The 17,209-nt window shown below is 40.0% G+C and overlaps 1 protein-coding gene across 7 annotated transcripts in view; it reads right to left on the reverse strand.

The window, feature by feature from the left end:
• Window positions 1-17,209, reverse strand: part of SRPK2 (SRSF protein kinase 2) — a 249,951-nt gene that overhangs the window by 231,928 nt on the left and 814 nt on the right. For 3 of the 7 annotated variants that reach the window (XM_075911389.1, XM_075911569.1, XM_075911124.1), the window contains exon 3: window positions 13,605-13,695. The exons of the other annotated variants lie outside the window; for them this stretch is intronic. The gene's annotated coding sequence lies outside the window, so the exon portion shown is untranslated. The remainder of the gene's footprint in view (window positions 1-13,604; window positions 13,696-17,209) is intronic. 7 annotated transcript variants of the gene reach the window in all.

The raw sequence follows: 17,209 nt of genomic DNA on the forward strand, positions 1-17,209 counted from the left end.
TCAGGTCCTGAGAGTGCTGGACAAAGGAGGTCTAACTTGTACTGCAGAGCCCTCAGTGAAGCCAGCTCCCTTACATCCCTAAATCAGACACCAGGATTATAAAAATGTACAGAATTTTTCTTCTTCTACAAAAATCTATATACAGTTTTGGAAAGTGGCAGATCTCTTCAAATTTCCTTGTGGAGGTTACACACAAAGGAGGATTACAAATCACTTAAAAAACCAAGTTCTCTTATATGTGTTACTGATATCACCATTGTAGATCACTAATACTGAATTTTAATCATTTAGTTATTTTCCATCATTAGTACAACTTGTTTGCTTTGTGAATTTCACTAATTCGGGACAATAAAAACAGTATTGTCAGCTTTTAGCCAGTTTCACTCTTTTTTACAGCTATAATAGCAAAGTCCTGCAATAATTATGTATTAATAACTTAAGAATATATTTAAATTTAACACTGTGTCATTTATATTTAATGATAACACTTATGAGGCTTTGTAATTTTTATTTATTTTATTGCAACCTAATTTGTGACCTAAACCAGTGGTCCTCAAATGGGGGTACTCAGAAGTGTTTCAGGCAGCATATCAAATCATCTGGATATTTGACTAGATTCAGAACCGGCTACAGAAAAAGCACTAATGAATCAAACACAAACTAAAATTTCACACAATGACTGATTTACACTTCTCTACATACTATACAATGAAATGTAAGTTCAATGTTTATATTCCAATTGATTTATTTTATAATTAAATGATAAAAATGACTAACAAAGTTATTTAAATAATTTTCACATTAAATGGTTCTTCAAAATCTGATATTAACGTGTTTACATTTTCATTATTATGTACATTTCTTGTTATAAAAAGTGTGATTGTCTTTAAGCCATTGTTTAATCTGTGTGCTGTTTAACTCTTTCCTAACTAGCTTGCTAAAACAGTCATATCAGAAAGCTACGTTAAAACCCATTAAAGGTTTGCGTACACAATGCACGCCATAAATCCAAAATACTCCATTCAATGAGTAGAAATGCATATAGCCATTCTGAAATTTAATCTCCTCCACTTTTTACAGATTGCCTGCTTTGCTTCCCTGATCAGTTATAAAAATTGAATGCAAAGCTGTTTGTTTTCATCAAAACTTTTACTGTCACCATTTTATTCAATAAAGTTGCAGTTCCTTTTGAAATAATTTTTGTCAATTGTTATGTTGCCATCTAGTGGTTTATTTCAATATTAAGCATTCTAATAACCAAAAATGCTAATATCATTGACTTTACAAATGAGCATCTTAAGAAAAGCAAACTTTTGTGTAACAGTCTTTTCTGTTCTGAACAACATAACTAACAAAGGTAGATTAGCAGGAAATGCTGAAATCATTAAACCTAAAATAATACGCTCTACTTCTCAAGTAAAAAAAACTTCCTGTGGGCAGACAGAAAAAGGTATGTGATTTTGAAAAAAGTCATTAAGGCTAGGCCATAACCTAGTCTTCAATGGGTTTTGCAGAACTACAATATGATCAACACGTTACTAGACATACCAACTTTCATAAATTTGCCATGAGAGATGCAATTTTGAAGTGAAATTAAGCCTCACTTATGATCCTGTGCTAGAACTAAAAAAAAAACCCCAAAAAACCCAGAGTTCTATTTCAAGATCACAAGTAAAGCTTAATTTTACTTAGTAATCACTGTCAGCTCCCCTGTCCCCACCACCCAGGGCTAACAGCAAGAATCCCTCCTCACAAGTTCCATCTGTCAGCCCCAAGCACAGCTGGGCTCCCATTGACAGCCTCAAGCAGCTTCTCTCCAGCCAGCCCAGGAAGTGGGAGGGGGCTGACACATACCCCAGGCCTGAAGAGAGTAAAGAAACCTAAAAAGAGCAGAGATTAGGCAGGGAGGTCAAAACTATGGACTGGGGCTGAAGGGCTGCTTAAGTGGTTAGGGTGGGAGCTGACAGGATGAGTGCTGGGAGGATGAACTGAGGACAGTAGTGGGTTAATGGGGTAGAGGACTAACATGATGGGGTAGTGATGAGGAAGACTGGGGGACTGAACTAAGGGGAGGACTGAACTGAGGGGGGAGGTTAGGAGGGGACAGAAATGATGGGGAACCGAAGGGCAGGGTTATTTGCTGGCTAGGAGATGGACTGATATGGGGTTGAGAGTTCCTACAACAGAGGCCAGTATTACCTTACTCGATATATGCAGGAAAGTGGTCAACACTAATTGTTACATGCACACACTATGGGAATGGACAAAAGAAAGTCAAATATCAGGAGATTGTCCTAACATACAATACAATATAATTTTTTAAAGAAATCTAATGGTTTGGGGGTGGGAATCTGACAATTTTTGATCCCTTGAAGTTGGCAATACTGCATTACTCTCTGACCACACTGGAGGCAAAAATTGTACTAGGTGAAAAAGTTTTAAAAACTGATTTTAAAAATGTTTTTAAGCACAATCTTTCTTCTACCATAGGGATGCCATATGTGCAGCCAAGGAGTCTGCTTTTTCTCTTCAGTTTGTCCAAAAATCATCAATAAGACAGATGTACACAACTACAAACTTTGTAAGGCTGGCTCTGTAGTAGACGCCTTGGCTCCTCAGGACCAAGATCCACAAATAAACCACCTTGACTAATCCCTGCTCTGAAGAGTTTACATTCCTCTACAAAAAACTAGATAGAATACAGAGATATATATAGATTTTATGCACTGCAAAAAATAAACACATTTGAAGATAGAAAGTTCTGATAGCAGTTTTGGTTAGATAACTGAAGAAAAATAAATTACGAATTATTTCTTTACATTTATGAAATTTCTCATGCCTTGTTGCTTCTCAAACAAACAGCCCTTTTCATTTTGATCTATATCAACACACAATTACAGCTAAAGATAATTGATTTTGTTGATTCCAGTTTGCAATCTAGTTGAAATTACCTCTACATTTAGTACAGTATCTCTTGGTAACCAAGAAAATCATGTAGTGCTTAAAGATACACAGCTGATTGCATAGACAAAGAGACACTCTCCTTGATCCCTTTTTAATGTCCCTTTGCATAGGGACTGGCTGACAGAACATAGATTTTTAGTTACATTTTGTTAAACAGAAAATAAAAAATCCTGTTTTCCATGTTTGTTTCCACAAAGAAAAAACAACGTATAGGTTCCATTACCACCACATTAAATAAAATTATGGAAGTAGAAAATCAGACACAAATAAATCCACAATAAACAAACCCACAACCAGCATATTTCATCAAGTAGTTTTGGTATTAAACGGTATTTTTCTAGTACCCAAATACAATTCTCATCATTTCTGAAAATTTTAGGATTTACAGGCAGTCCCTGGGTTACATGGATCTGACTTACATCGGATCCCTACTTACAAATGGGGTGAGGCAACCCCACACTAGCTGCTTCCCCCCAGCAGACCAGGGAGACGCAGAGCAGCTTTTCTCAGCAGACACCTCAGCTTGAGAATAAAGGACTGAGGGAAGTGAGGTGTGGGAGAATAAAACTGAGCTCTGGAGAAATGTTTGGCTAGAGTTTCCCCTACAATATGTACCAGTTCCGACTTACATACAAATTCAACTTAAGAACAAACCTACAGTCCCTATCTTGTACGTAACCCGGGGACTGCCTGTATAGTATCTTGTAATTTGTGAATTATTTATTCTTATCCGTTGGGCTTTGTCATAGCAGGTTTCTTATATAAGTGTGTTCTACAGAACTCAACATACATTATGAAAATGTACAAATTGGTAATACCACAAACTACTTGAGTGACTGAATAAGTTATACACAAAGGTAGAAGAAATACTGATATTTAAATAAAAATATTCTAAATAATCCATCACCTGCTTATTATCTTTAAAAATGAATGCTATACTGAGATCTAAATAGATATTAATAATCATGACTTCATTACAACAAAAAATGTTAAAAGATCACCTGCTCTGTAAAGATTTATGGATCATAGTACGTGTAGTTTAAGCAATCATTGCAAAAAATGCAAAAAATGCCTGAAAATAGATGTTATATACTATTTCCTGCTGTTCCTTTGATCAACTTTCCAGAATTTATTTCAAGAATGAAAACCAACTATTTAAAACCACACAGTGAACTTGCTATTTAAATACCATTTCCATTCTCTTCTAGAGGAAGATAACTATTCAGTATGCAATGCAACATGGCTTTGTCTTCTCTGAATATAAAAGCCTCTCTCTCGTGCTTTGTATATTAAGACAGATTCAAACAAAGGATGTTTTCTTATGAGAATGAACAAATTTCCTAAACAAGTTCTATATAGCTACTTTATATGTGAAAATAAATCCAAAAACCATTGCACAGATTATCAGCACTAAGATTTTGAATCTATAAAAGGACATGATGAGGCCAATTTACATCATAACTCAATGTCTTTTATTTTCCTACTCTATACCATCATAGATGCCATATGTGAACTCATTTTTTAAAGTATCCAAGTTAAGATCAAATAGGTTTTTAATTCATATTTCCATAGGAACTCAAATTGACGTAATGTCTGATTATGTTGTTGTCCACCTGACAGAAAGAGCATTTACTATGGAGGAAAGTTCAATCTGCAGTTAGATCAGCAAAGCTGTGCCATCCAAAATTATATGCCTATGCCGTGGGTAGAGAGATGGAATCTGGAGTGGAGGGTTGTTTACCTGCTCCCACCATCCACCTCAAAAAAGTATAGGCACTCCATTAATAAAGAACACACTGAGTTTGGAATAGAAGTTAATTCATCTCACTTTGTTGTTAGAAGCTCTCAATTGTAGTCATGGTAAAACTACTCATTAAAGCAATATTCAACAACTATTATATTATTTTCAACTCTAGCCTCAACTCCAAATAAAAAAAGTAATCTATACCTCTGCTACAGTCAGCCTACTGGAAATTGGAAATCTGCTTCCTGTGGATCCCAGAGAAAGTCAAGACTGCAGTCAGGGCCAGGAGCAAGTTCTTCTGGGCCACTTAAGGGAATCCAATCCATTTGGCTAGAAGGGAAAAGCAGTCTGCTCTAAGTTCCCAAGTGCTTACAGTCCCAGCCTGCTGATGTTTTCTAACAGAAAAAAATACAGTAGAGGAGCTGACAGACAAGGATTAGAGGCACTAAGAACGTTCTCTTTAACTCACCAATTCCTGCAGGTTTCTCAAGGTTACTCTACACCAGCGGTTCTCAAACTTTTTGGGATCCGGAGCCTTTTACATGCGTAAAAATTTATCCGGAGCCCCAGCGGTCCACTGATTGTATGTGTTGTACTTATGCAATGCCGCAGCAGTCCACTGATTGTATGTGTTGTATCTATCAATGTTTCCAATTTGTCAACCTCGCAGAACCCCTGGAGATGTCTCGTGGAGCCCCAGCACAGTTTGAGAAACACTGCTCTACACTAATGTGCTATATCAGCACAGTAGTACATCTGGTGAAGCTCTCTTGTTGGCATAATTTCTTCTCCTCAACAAGAGGCAGAAGCTATGTCAATGGGAGAGCATCTCACATCAACATAGCATGGTATAGATACCACTAAGTCACTAAGCAACATAACTTACTTCAGCTTAAAAAACAGTGACAGAAGCACCAGTAGTCTCAGTTAAGGATTTTAAAAAAGGTTTAAATAGTTAACATTTTAACATTTAACCTGTTAACCACCTCTCTGGCCTCTGCCACTTGAAGCTGCTGGTCTGCCCAAGCCAAGTTCAACCGGCAGGCGTTGGGGTCGGCCAAAGTGGCAGACCCACCTACTTGATCTACATGCAGTCAGGGCCACAGTTCTGCTACATTGCCAGGGCCTCACTCGCGGACCGCAGCCAGGACTGCCTGCACTGAGTTGGAGCGCCCAGGGCCACGCCTGCCACCCTGAAGCAGGCAGGACCCCATCGGCCGCTCCCATACAGGCCAGGCCCCGCCAGCCAACGCAGGTGCAGCCATGCCTGCCACCCTCAAAGGCAGACTGGACTCAGCCAGGGCTGCTCCAGCCTGCCATGACTGGTCCTGAAACCGGTTACTCAATAAGCATTCCAGTAAGAGTAATGCTTACCGGGTAACTGGTTAAACAGTTAATTTTTTACGTCTCTAGTCTGAGTCATACCCAGTAGCGGACTGTCTTGCTGATTTTTTATTTATTTCTATGTGGAGCTAGAGAGAAAGCTTGTGTACACCACACACATCGCTCGCCTAGAGAGCAAAATATCCCATATATACCAGTGTTTCTGGACTTTTATCTATAGAAGCCTTCTCTGCAGCAAGTGCTTCTCCGGCTGCCTCCCCTTGTTGCTAATACAAGCTGAAAATTACAAATAATTATGCATGTAATCGGCAAGAAGAGAACAGGTAGGGAAGGAACTTTTAAATCTTGTTAACTACTACAGTGCCCAACAAATGTTACATGTTTTAAAAAGGACATTTTTCCATCATATCATCATCCACATCACAACTGGTTTACAACTGGATCGACTAACCTATCTGTGCATCTTCTATTGCTCTGTGGTCATGATCACCATGTGCCACCTTCCTCATTTAAATGTTGATCCGAAGCCAAGTGCATCCCATTTGTGAGTAAACACTCCTATAGTCACATACCCCTCTCAGCGTTCTAGCAGCCAAGCCTCAAGTTTCCGTATGGATGCATGCAGCCATCATGCATTTCCTTAAGACTTGGTGAGAGAAGCCTGCCTTTAGAACTGCCAAAAGAATCCACATGGGAGCATATCACACAAAAAATAGAGGAGACACTACTGGGTCAAGTTCCAGTGCTTAAAGAAACAAAAGGAGCTCAAGCAGAACTACAAAAAAAACACAAAACCAAGAACAGCAACAAGACCTCCAGTAATGCTCCCATTGCCAGCCCTTTTTATCACAAGCTCTGATGGATTTTGGTAGAAGAGACCACTCTTGACCATGCTATATTGTGGACAGAACCAAAGGCGTCCCAGAGACCGAGGAACCCAACTTCCAAGGAGGAAAAGATTTCCACAGAAAACCAAGATTTCTTCCCCTGCCAAGAGTCCAAAGTAGACCCAAAAAATGAGGCCATATCAGATAGGGACGTCAATGAGTAGTCAACTATACAAATGACCAATAAGCCTAAGTTTATCAGTTAATCTTGTTGATTACTCACACTTCTCCATCCCCTTGATGCCTCTATATCAGAGGCAGCGGGAGGGGGGGAGAGTGGGAGAGGGGGGCGCGGAATCAGGAGCTGGTTCTGGAGGGAGCCAGCTTAAAAGCACAGGCAGCAGTGGGGGACAGGGAAGGCTGCCACAAGGAGTGGCCTCTGTCTGCTGCGAGCCTGGGCATCCTGCAGAGCAGCCAGCTTAAAGGCAGCTCCCCAATGGCACTAGCACAGGCACAGGCTCCTGCCTCCCCACCCCCTGCTGCACAATTATGATAATCTTGTTTGTATTGCCTTTGTATTATGAGCTACAGATATATACGGTATATCTGTAGTTCTAAACTTATGCTGTGTTTCTGGATGACACCCACAGACTGGCATCAGCACTAGGTCTCCTTGATGGCCAACAATGTAAGCCATTGATTTAAACCAATTTTTAATTAAAAAACCATGGGTTTTTACAGAAAAGTGTTATTCTGTTTTTTCTGATTTTCACCTTACTTTTCTGCCAAATACATTAAAAATTGTTTTATTAGGAAAACACAATACTTTGCATGAGATACATGTATTATAATAACACATTAGTCTGTGTACATATGCAATGACACCTGCTGAAGTAAGGTTATGCATTAGTCAAGAAAATACAAACAAATGGGCACACATGCAAGCTCTGAACACAGTGATGAATCTCAAGCCCATCCATTTGAAATGTGATTGTGATAGCAGATAATGGTTTAAAGATCTGACATACTAAAATGGGGAGAAAATAACCATCTGAATTTGAACACTTTTTAGAACACCAGAATGTATTTTAAATTTTAAAAACAAAAAAGGAGAAAAGGATGAAGTTGAGTGTACACGCTGCAAATAGTGTAGGCCAAAGTATTAAATGTAAATATGTATAGTTCATAGTTCTAGTCTACAACAGTCAACTGTTTATTCAAATGAGAAGTTTCATTTGGTGATTAGAGATACATTGCTTTCTTGAACTTAGAGAGGGTATTGTGTTTGAGTTATTTTAATTCTGCAGCAAACCATATTGAATTCCATTCAACAAAGCATTAATCTACTGAATACTTTTTCTTCCTCCTTCATCCATCAAAATAAATCCCAATATTTACCCAGAAAAAAGTAATAGTGTTCCCACCAATTTTCACCTGTTTTTGTTGTTGTACAGATTGAACCACTCTAATTCAGCACCCTTGGGACATGACCAGTGCCAAAACAGAATTTGTCAGCCCATGGAAGATCAATGTTGTCTATTAGCATTACCAACACTTCCACCGCTTATTGGGCTCTTTAGAAGACATTTGGGGTAAATCAAAGCTAAACAACAGCACAGAACACTCAGAGCCAAGACTAGTGGCTGTAAACAAACTTGATGAGACTGCAGGAAACTTGAACACATCCATGGTAACTGGACATCCGTTTAACTAAAATCATGGTGTATTATGGATGTTGCCAGACTAGAGTGTGCCAGACTAGAGAGGTTCAATCTGTAATAATAAACACCAATAAATTCCCAGGAAAAAATAAAGAAATGAGGGTATTTCTACACTGCCACCCTGGTTCGAACTAGGGTGGCTAATACAGGCAGTCCCCGACTTACACGGATCCGACTTATGTCGGATCCGCACTTACGAACAGGGCTTTACTCTCCCCAGAGCTCACGGGCGGCTTTGCTCCCGGACAAACGAGCAAAGCCGCCCAGGCGGCGGCTTTGCTCGGATGTCCCTGGTCTGCTGGGGGGGTCCAGCGGCTTCGCTGGACCCCCCCAGCAGACCAGGGGGACAGGAGCAAAGCCACACGGGCGGCGGGGTCCCTCCGCCTCTGCGGCTTTGCTCGGGTCTCCCTGGTGTGCTGGGGGGGACTCCCCCCAGCACCTCAGGGAGACAGGAGCAAAGCCACACGGGCAGCGGGGTCCCTCCGCCTGTGCGGCTTTGCTCGGGTCTCCCTGGTCTGCTGGGGGGGGAGGGGGTGCACCTAGTGCGCCCTCCCCCCCAGCAGACCAGGCTTTTATTGCGGGACGCCTCGGGCAGAGCAGCTGGGGTGCTGCCGGGTTGGTCCTGTGGGAACCTACCGGGCAGCGCCCCAGCTGTTCTGTCCCAGGCTCCACATTCAGCAGCTGTTGAAACTGATCAGGCTGATTCCAGGAAGCTGGGGGCAGAGCAACTCTGCCTCCAGCTTCCTGTAGTCAGCCCCTGGTCAGTTTCAGTGGCAGCAGCTGAATCTGGAGCCAGTTCTGACTTGCATACAAATTCAACTTAAGAACAAACCTATAGTCCCTATCTTGTACGTAACCCGGGGACTGCCTGTATATGCAATCTAAGTTTCAAATGAAGCCTGTGGAACGAAGTGTAACGGTAGTTCGAATTAGAAAGCCTAATTCGAACTACCTACTCCATGCCGCGTGTAGCCGCGGGCATGGAGTCCGCAATAACGGGGATTTAAAAATGGCAGCGCCCGGCAAGATGCAAATGAAGTCCGGGATATTTAAATCTCGGGCTTCATTTGCAACTTCGATTGCCTACATTAGCCACCCTAGTTCGAACTAGGGTGGCAGTGTAGACATACCCTTAGAAACCAAAAGCAAAGCGCTCTATATATGTATTAGAGTAGACTAATGGTAAATGTTTAGTAACATGCATAGTCTGTTTAATTGAAGGCTGAATTTGGCCCTTAATTAACAGAATGAGCCCAGAAGGAGAAATTGAGATGTGCAAATCCATAACCACAAAGCACTACAAGGAGGTCAAACTACTTTGGTCAGTCTGTTTTTTAAACACACTGACTGAAATTTTACCTCAGTATTTTAACTGTGTGGAATTATTTATACCTCATATTAAAAGCTTTCAGAAGCTTCAGGGGGTAGCCGAGTTAGTCTGTACAGGATAAACCTAAAAAACTACAACAGTCTGGTAGCACTAATGGGTAAGTCTAGATTACATGCCTCTGCTGACAGAGGCATGTAAAATAGGCTACCCGACATAGTCAATGAAGTGAGGATTTAAATATCCCCGACTCCATTAAAATAAAATTGGCCACCGCGCTGTGCCGGCTCAGCTGATCGTCGGCACAGCGCATGAGTCAAGGCACGGATCAGTTGACAGAGAACGCCTCGAGGCATAAGGGAGCGGTCGACAAAGGCATTCCCTGTCAACCAATCCACGTCTTGACTCGAGCGCTGTGCCAATGATCAGCTGAGCCAGCACAGCGCAAATGAAGCCGAGGATATTTAAATCCCCGCTTCATTGACTATGTCGGGCAGCCTATTTTACATGCCTCTGTCAGCAGAGGCATGTAATCTAAATGCACCCTTAAAGACTAACAAAACATGTAGATGGTATCATGTGCTTTCATGGGCAAAGCCCACTTCTTCAGATGACCAGAGAGTTCAGATTTTAATGGAGCAAAAAAGTCAGGAAATTCAGAATTAAGGATCCCACAGCAACTTTAACCGGGCTCTATTATATAAATGACAATTAACAGAATATACTGATAATGTGGTACAATTTTTACTGAGGCTTGTGTTTGCTAGTTTCCAAATTAGCAATTCCAATATTACAAATTAACAAGCAGATTTGATAAATGTACAAATTCTGACTTATCACTACAGCAAGTGCCACAGAAAGATTACAAAAAAACATCCCACACACAACACAAGGACTTTAGCAACACTGGGGTACAGTCAATGGATAGAATACTTACTGTTTTAGAAATCTGGCAAACAAGAAGACACTCAATACCATAGTTTAAAGTCAATATTATTTTCCTATCCCAAAGACGAAGAAAAACTCAGTCTCCCATAATCTTAGAATAGTGTTTTTATTGATAGCTTTTTAGGTGAGAAAAACTGAAACTGCACTGTCAATAAGCAGTTTTATTTCTCAAGAGTTAGAGATTTCTTCTTGATTGCTTTTCACAGGCACACTCCAGATAAGATTCTCTCAGAAGTGACACTAAACATGATACTTCAGTGAAACATGTTTGTTCTTTGTTCAGAATATCTATACACTGTCAAAATTTGCCAATATATTTGCTGAAAAGGGACAAACATGATGTTGGCAAAACCAAGGGTTATGTTTTCTAATGAATATAATGAGTTTCAGTAATCTGACTCCAACTGTTATCAAGAACTATTGGCTAAAAGTCCATGCAAGGCTTAGAAAATATGCAATGAAATAAAAAGATACTATTTTCATAGAGTATCTTTTATTAACTTTAACTTAGTCTGAAAATCTCATCTTCCTAAACAAACACTGCTAGACAAAAATTTGTCAGCAATGTTGCCATGTTACAGTACCTATAGACTGTTATAATATTTTACCCCATCATTGCTCTTCTACCTTACCTTTCACATACCACCTGGACAGTAACTCCCAGAGATGGGGCTCAGATGCCAGGAGGCCCCTTAGCAATTTAGATATTGACAAGCACAATTGTACAACACCAATGCTCCAGAAACATTAACAAAGGCACACCTCTTAAGTTTTTAGGGGGATGATGGTTCATAGAGCCATAGAGAGTGAAGCTAGGTACTGTGTGGAAAGTAAATGCAGAGAACAGGAGGTTTGGTAAATGACTTGAAATGAACAGAAGATGACACCAATCATAAAATAAAAAATTAAGTTTAAGAAAGAATAGAACACTGAGTACAGAGACTAACATTGGGGGAGGGCTGAGTAGAGAAGTGTATACATTTTAAAAGTTGTATAACACATTAGTGTTCCAAGCCTGAGTGTGGCCTCTAGAGTCTACTGGAATAAAAATAATTATTAAAATGATAGTAGAGGAAAAAATGTAAAATGTGTGCTCAGCAGGATTAGAACAGGAGTAAAGGAATACAAAAATAACTGATACATCTTCTTCCCCAATTCTTCATGTATACTTGATTATTTTTGTGAGATCCCTCTGAGCAGTCATGCCTTACTTTGTATCTTTCAAGACCTTAACACTCAAAAATGTAATATAACCACAAATATTCCCAGGAGAAACATTATGATTCAAATATGTGTAAAGAAGAAATGAAAGCTGGTTAATTTCTAATTTCCATGAAACCAGGCTGGTTTCCGGGGCTACATCAGTGAGGGTTGGGGAGGGGGGGTTTGGAGGATTTTATTTTGGCTTCTCACTGGTGTGGGTCCCCAACTGATTTCTCTATGGGTCAGTAGCCCCCCAATCCAAAAAAGGTTCCCCACCCTTTCCATAAATAATGAAAAAATGGGAACCTTTTATATTTTACTTTATTTAAAATGAAATTTGATAAACATTAGAAAATTAAAGCACATAGTCTGTTTAATAATTTAAATAAATATTTTCTTTCTTACTGGTTAAATTAAACCATTATCCCTAGCTGCAGCACTAGTAAAATGGTTCGGGCATAATTATGTAATTAACCTCAAGGTTCCATTAGCAACTGTTGATCCATGGATAGGTTTGCATTAAGCCAGGTTGGCCACGGGCCAAAAAGTTTGAAACCCACTGCATTAGAACACGGTTTAAGGGCCATCTTTTCTAGCTGAAGGGAAGGTTGGAGGGAATGTTATTTGACATTGGTCAGTATAATAAGCAGTATTTTTCAGTGCATATGAGTTCAGAAAACTTGGTATTATTCATTCTTCTGTTGTGCAGATGTTTACATATTTCTCCAGATGTATCAACTGAAAGTAAAGGATCTGTTGCATTAGGCATGAAATATCCACAACTGTGCTATGGGACATTAGTCAGGGTAAAAGAAATCACTCCATCCTGTGCCACTGACTGCCTCAGCCAACGTAGACCAAATTCAGAAATAACATTCATGCAAAAGGTTAAGGATATTTGTAACTAAGATAAGTATGTTTTTAAACCGATGCCAAAAAGCCAGCACTGCTTACTAACAACAGTTCAGAGAACAATGCTCTCAAGTTCACTGCACCTCAATAGGAGAAACAGGTTGATACTGGAGAACAAAACAGAGATATTAATTAGCACAAAAAGATATCTTGGATTATTTCCTCCAATCAGATAGTAGCAAAATGGTGACACAATCCACTTCTCTATGCCTTTGACTTCACTAAGCCACAAAATTTAGACTGCCATCAGCCTCTCTACCACACCAGAATATCAGCAGACATAACATGTCTGAAATTGGGAATGAAACTTATCTGAGACAAGTTTAATCAGTCAGTAGAGCAACTAACAAACAGTATGAAACATTTATTACTTTAAAATGGGACTACTTCAGAATTCAGTTGACACTTAGTCTTCATAATCTATATAAGACCATAGGCAGCTCTGCTCCCTCTCCAAACCTCTTCCTCTAAAACCTAAGAAAATCTTATAAATGATCAAAAAGTATATTTTCATATTGTAATAAGCAAACAGGCATGTGACTAGATATAAAGGTCTTATATATTAGAAAATTTCAGAATTCATGAAAGATACATTGGCAGAAGATTAGACCCACCATCTTATTTTATTTACTGCATATTCCACAGCTTGTAGTTCTTGAGTGTCCAATGGTTAAAACTCCTCCATTCCATGATACCTTGCTGTAGCTGAAAAAAACAAATAAATGACAGCTTCCCCAGCTGTCCTCTTCTAGGGGAAAAGCAGCAGGCATTTCAGAGGGCTAGGAGATTGTACCTTTCAAAATTCATGGCCAGATCTTGGCCATGTGGTTTACATTAATTTATAGTTTTTTGAGACTAAAATAGAAAAATCAGAACAAAACATAAGACACGTATGAAGAGAGGTTAAAGCGACTGGGACTTTTCAGTTTAGAAAAGAGGAGACTGAGGGGGGGATATGATAGAGGAATATAAAATCATGAGTGGTATGGAGAGGGTGGATAAAGAAAATTTATTTATTAGGTCCCATAATAGAAGAAAGAAAGTTCTTCTTCACACAGAGTGTAGTCAACCTGTGGAACTCCTTGCCAGAGGAGGCTGTGAAGGCTAGGACTATAACAGAGTTTAAAGAGAAGCTAGATAATTTCATGGAGGTTAGGCCCATAAAAGGCTATTAGCCAGGGGATAGAAATGGTGTCACTGGCCTCTGTTCATCAGAGGCTGGAGAAGGATGGCAGGAGACAAATTGCTTGATCATCGTCTTCGGTCCACCCTCTCTGGGGCACCTGGTGCTGGCCACTGTCGGCAGACAGGCTACTGAGCTAGATGGACCTTTGGTCTGACCCAGTATGGCTATTCTTATGTTCTTATGACACACCACTAATGCTTCCCACCCTTCAGCATGAAGGATTCACCTTCTAATCCAACTGCATGTGAAAAGGAGTGTAAATTGTACTTCCTTGTGCCTGCAAAGGCAAATTAAAATAATGCATTTTTAGTGGACATATTCTGAACCAACCTGTAGTTGTAAAAGCAACTGACATACTGAAGACAATATTGTACAATTACTTCAGATTTAACCTGATTCATGGCATATCTCTTTACTAATTAAACTATTTAGTGCCTGATGAGCAGGTTCTCACAAATCATCATAAAAGCACTGAATGTTAGCAAATTTTTACTTCAAAGAATTCAGAGACTGATGTCTTGATACCTTAATCAAAATATTTAGTTCCAACACTCCTACTTGAAAGTTTTCCCAAAAAGAAATGTTACAACTTCGAAAGCATTTTTTATTTCAGAAAGCCAATGGTTTCATTCCTGGAATGATTTCCTAGGATGAGACACTGCAAGTCTCAGCAAAGAGAACAATGCACTGCAAAACACTTGCTGTTTTTCCCTATGAGGTTTACTGTACATTGCATGAATTTGACAAACAACTTTTGTATCCATGTCATACATTTAAACACTCAAGTTTGAAAATTTTGTCCTTAGTATATTGCAGGACTATAAGACCTTACAATTCAGTTGAATATGAGAGCCAAACAGAACCCAGCTAGCACTTCTGCTGACCCTCATGCTGAGATATAAAGCTCAGTAAACAAGTATGTTTACTACAGAGTAGACAAAGAAATGATTTAAGGTATAATTTCACAGTCCCTTTGCAACTTAGACCACAGTTCAACACTATTACACAGTTATATCAACAGTTTTGATTACCTCCTTGCCTCACACTGGGATTTATAAATGCAATTTGTACATTGTGCATACCCAATCCACTCATTATTATGTGATCTCAATACGGTAATGTTTGAGTTAAAAAAAGCCAAGGAATGTGAAAATTCTCACAACATATCATTTCCAGAAACTAAGTTGAATACTAACTAACAAAATTTTGGGATGAAAATACTCAGTATTCAGAAGAGCTACACATCTTTGAGAAGTTTTTGTTAAGATGTTATATTCTTGCCCCAAAGAGTAAGCCTGGGAAAATTACTAGATAATGTAAAAGAGTTAAGGAGACAAGAAATTATACACAGTAGAAAAGAAATGAAAGCTGTTTGCAGTAGCAAAGCCACTGTTTCCCAAGGCAACAGAATACAGTAGATTGGGGCACTGCATCTGGAAATGCCAACTCAGTAAGGCAAGTGGCCAGCAACAGACTGTGCCAGCAGCAAGCTGGACACTCATTCCTATCAGCACCCAGTAAGCCCACTGGTTTAACATTTTAAAAAAATCTATTTCTGTGCTAAGTAAAAATATATTTTAACAATGTGATTTAACTAATTAATTCACCAAAACAGTCACAAGGCAGCATTCACCAAAAGCATACTAACCATTGTATTTTTTTTAACTGAAGCAGCAGTTAAAGTTACCACATCTAAACACAAACTGACTCATGCAAATTGGTGGGGGGGGGGGGTAAAAACCCAAAATACAGAAATAACAAAGTTTCTACAAAATGTCAAGTCATCTCTGAGAAATCGATATTTTTCAAGTGACAAACAAAAGCATACAATCTCTGTGCAAGACAATCCACAAACTTTCCTTCGACAATGTTTTTGGAAATAATGGAACCAGCCACAAAGTACAGCTGTGCCACAAATCTTTTGTTGCTCACATTAAAAAATGGTAATATGACTGAAAAACAATGCTAAAAGGAGGAGGGTTTCCCCCACATAGCATTGGAAACATACAGCAGAAGCAGAACAGGATGATGCACAGCTACTATCCACAACTAAAGAACAACACCTCTGCTGCTTTTACCCATCCCTGAAGGGGCAGGAAAAGACTGCACCAGAATGACTGAATCTGTTTCTCTACAACTTTCTACATAAATCCAGGAGAAAAAAAATGGGGATGAGTAGGATGTTCCAGGAGTAGATCGATGTCCTTAGGGCATAGGGGGGAAGGGGCAGATGAAGAACATGAAAAAAGTAACCTAATAAAGATGTGAAATTTTATGGGATTTTATGGAGAAGCCCATGGGGTTATGGGATGAGAGTAATATGAAGAGCTGGAAGGGGGATGATCATAACAGAAGGTCATGTCTTCTGGGGTAGGAGGTAAAAGGGGCTATTGAGAGAGTAGGTATCCCAGTGAATCCAGTCCTCTGGGAAGGTGTAGGGAAGTATGGAGGGACTGATATCCCAGGAAGAGTATTATGTTTGGCACTACTAGGGGCCATCTCTGCTTGACTCTCTTAGAGAAAATATGGATGGCAAACAGGAGAGGAGGAGGAGGTAAGCATCCTGTCTCAGAGATATGGGTGGGATCTATCCTGCAAGTATGACAGACTGTCCAGGGATGCCCGTTCCCAGCAGGATGAGGAACAGGTGCACAGGAAGGGATATCATGACCCAAAGGGTTATGTAGGCAGGGTACCCCCTGTTCCAGCTGAATGTGGGGGCAAAGGAGAGATCTAAGCAGGGATCTGTTCCAGTAGGAAGGATAGGGAGCCCAAGTCAGGAGAGAATCCGTTCCTATTTAAGACATGGGAGGGGTGCCCACACAAGAAGTACTGTGCTCACGGAGATATGGAATGGCCCCAGTGTTTTCTGGAGAAATATGGGGATGAGGGGGCATCCTAGAAAGCTGTCCCAGCAGGGCATGAAAGAACACACCCCTGGAAAATATGGGGATTGATGGTCCTGGGGAAGGGGACTGTCCCAGTGAGATATGGGGGAGAAGGAAAGGAGAGGGGGTTGTTCTAGAGAGAGAT

This window comes from Pelodiscus sinensis, chromosome 1, assembly GCF_049634645.1.
Source record: "Pelodiscus sinensis isolate JC-2024 chromosome 1, ASM4963464v1, whole genome shotgun sequence".
Classification (NCBI taxonomy): domain Eukaryota; kingdom Metazoa; phylum Chordata; order Testudines; family Trionychidae; genus Pelodiscus; species Pelodiscus sinensis.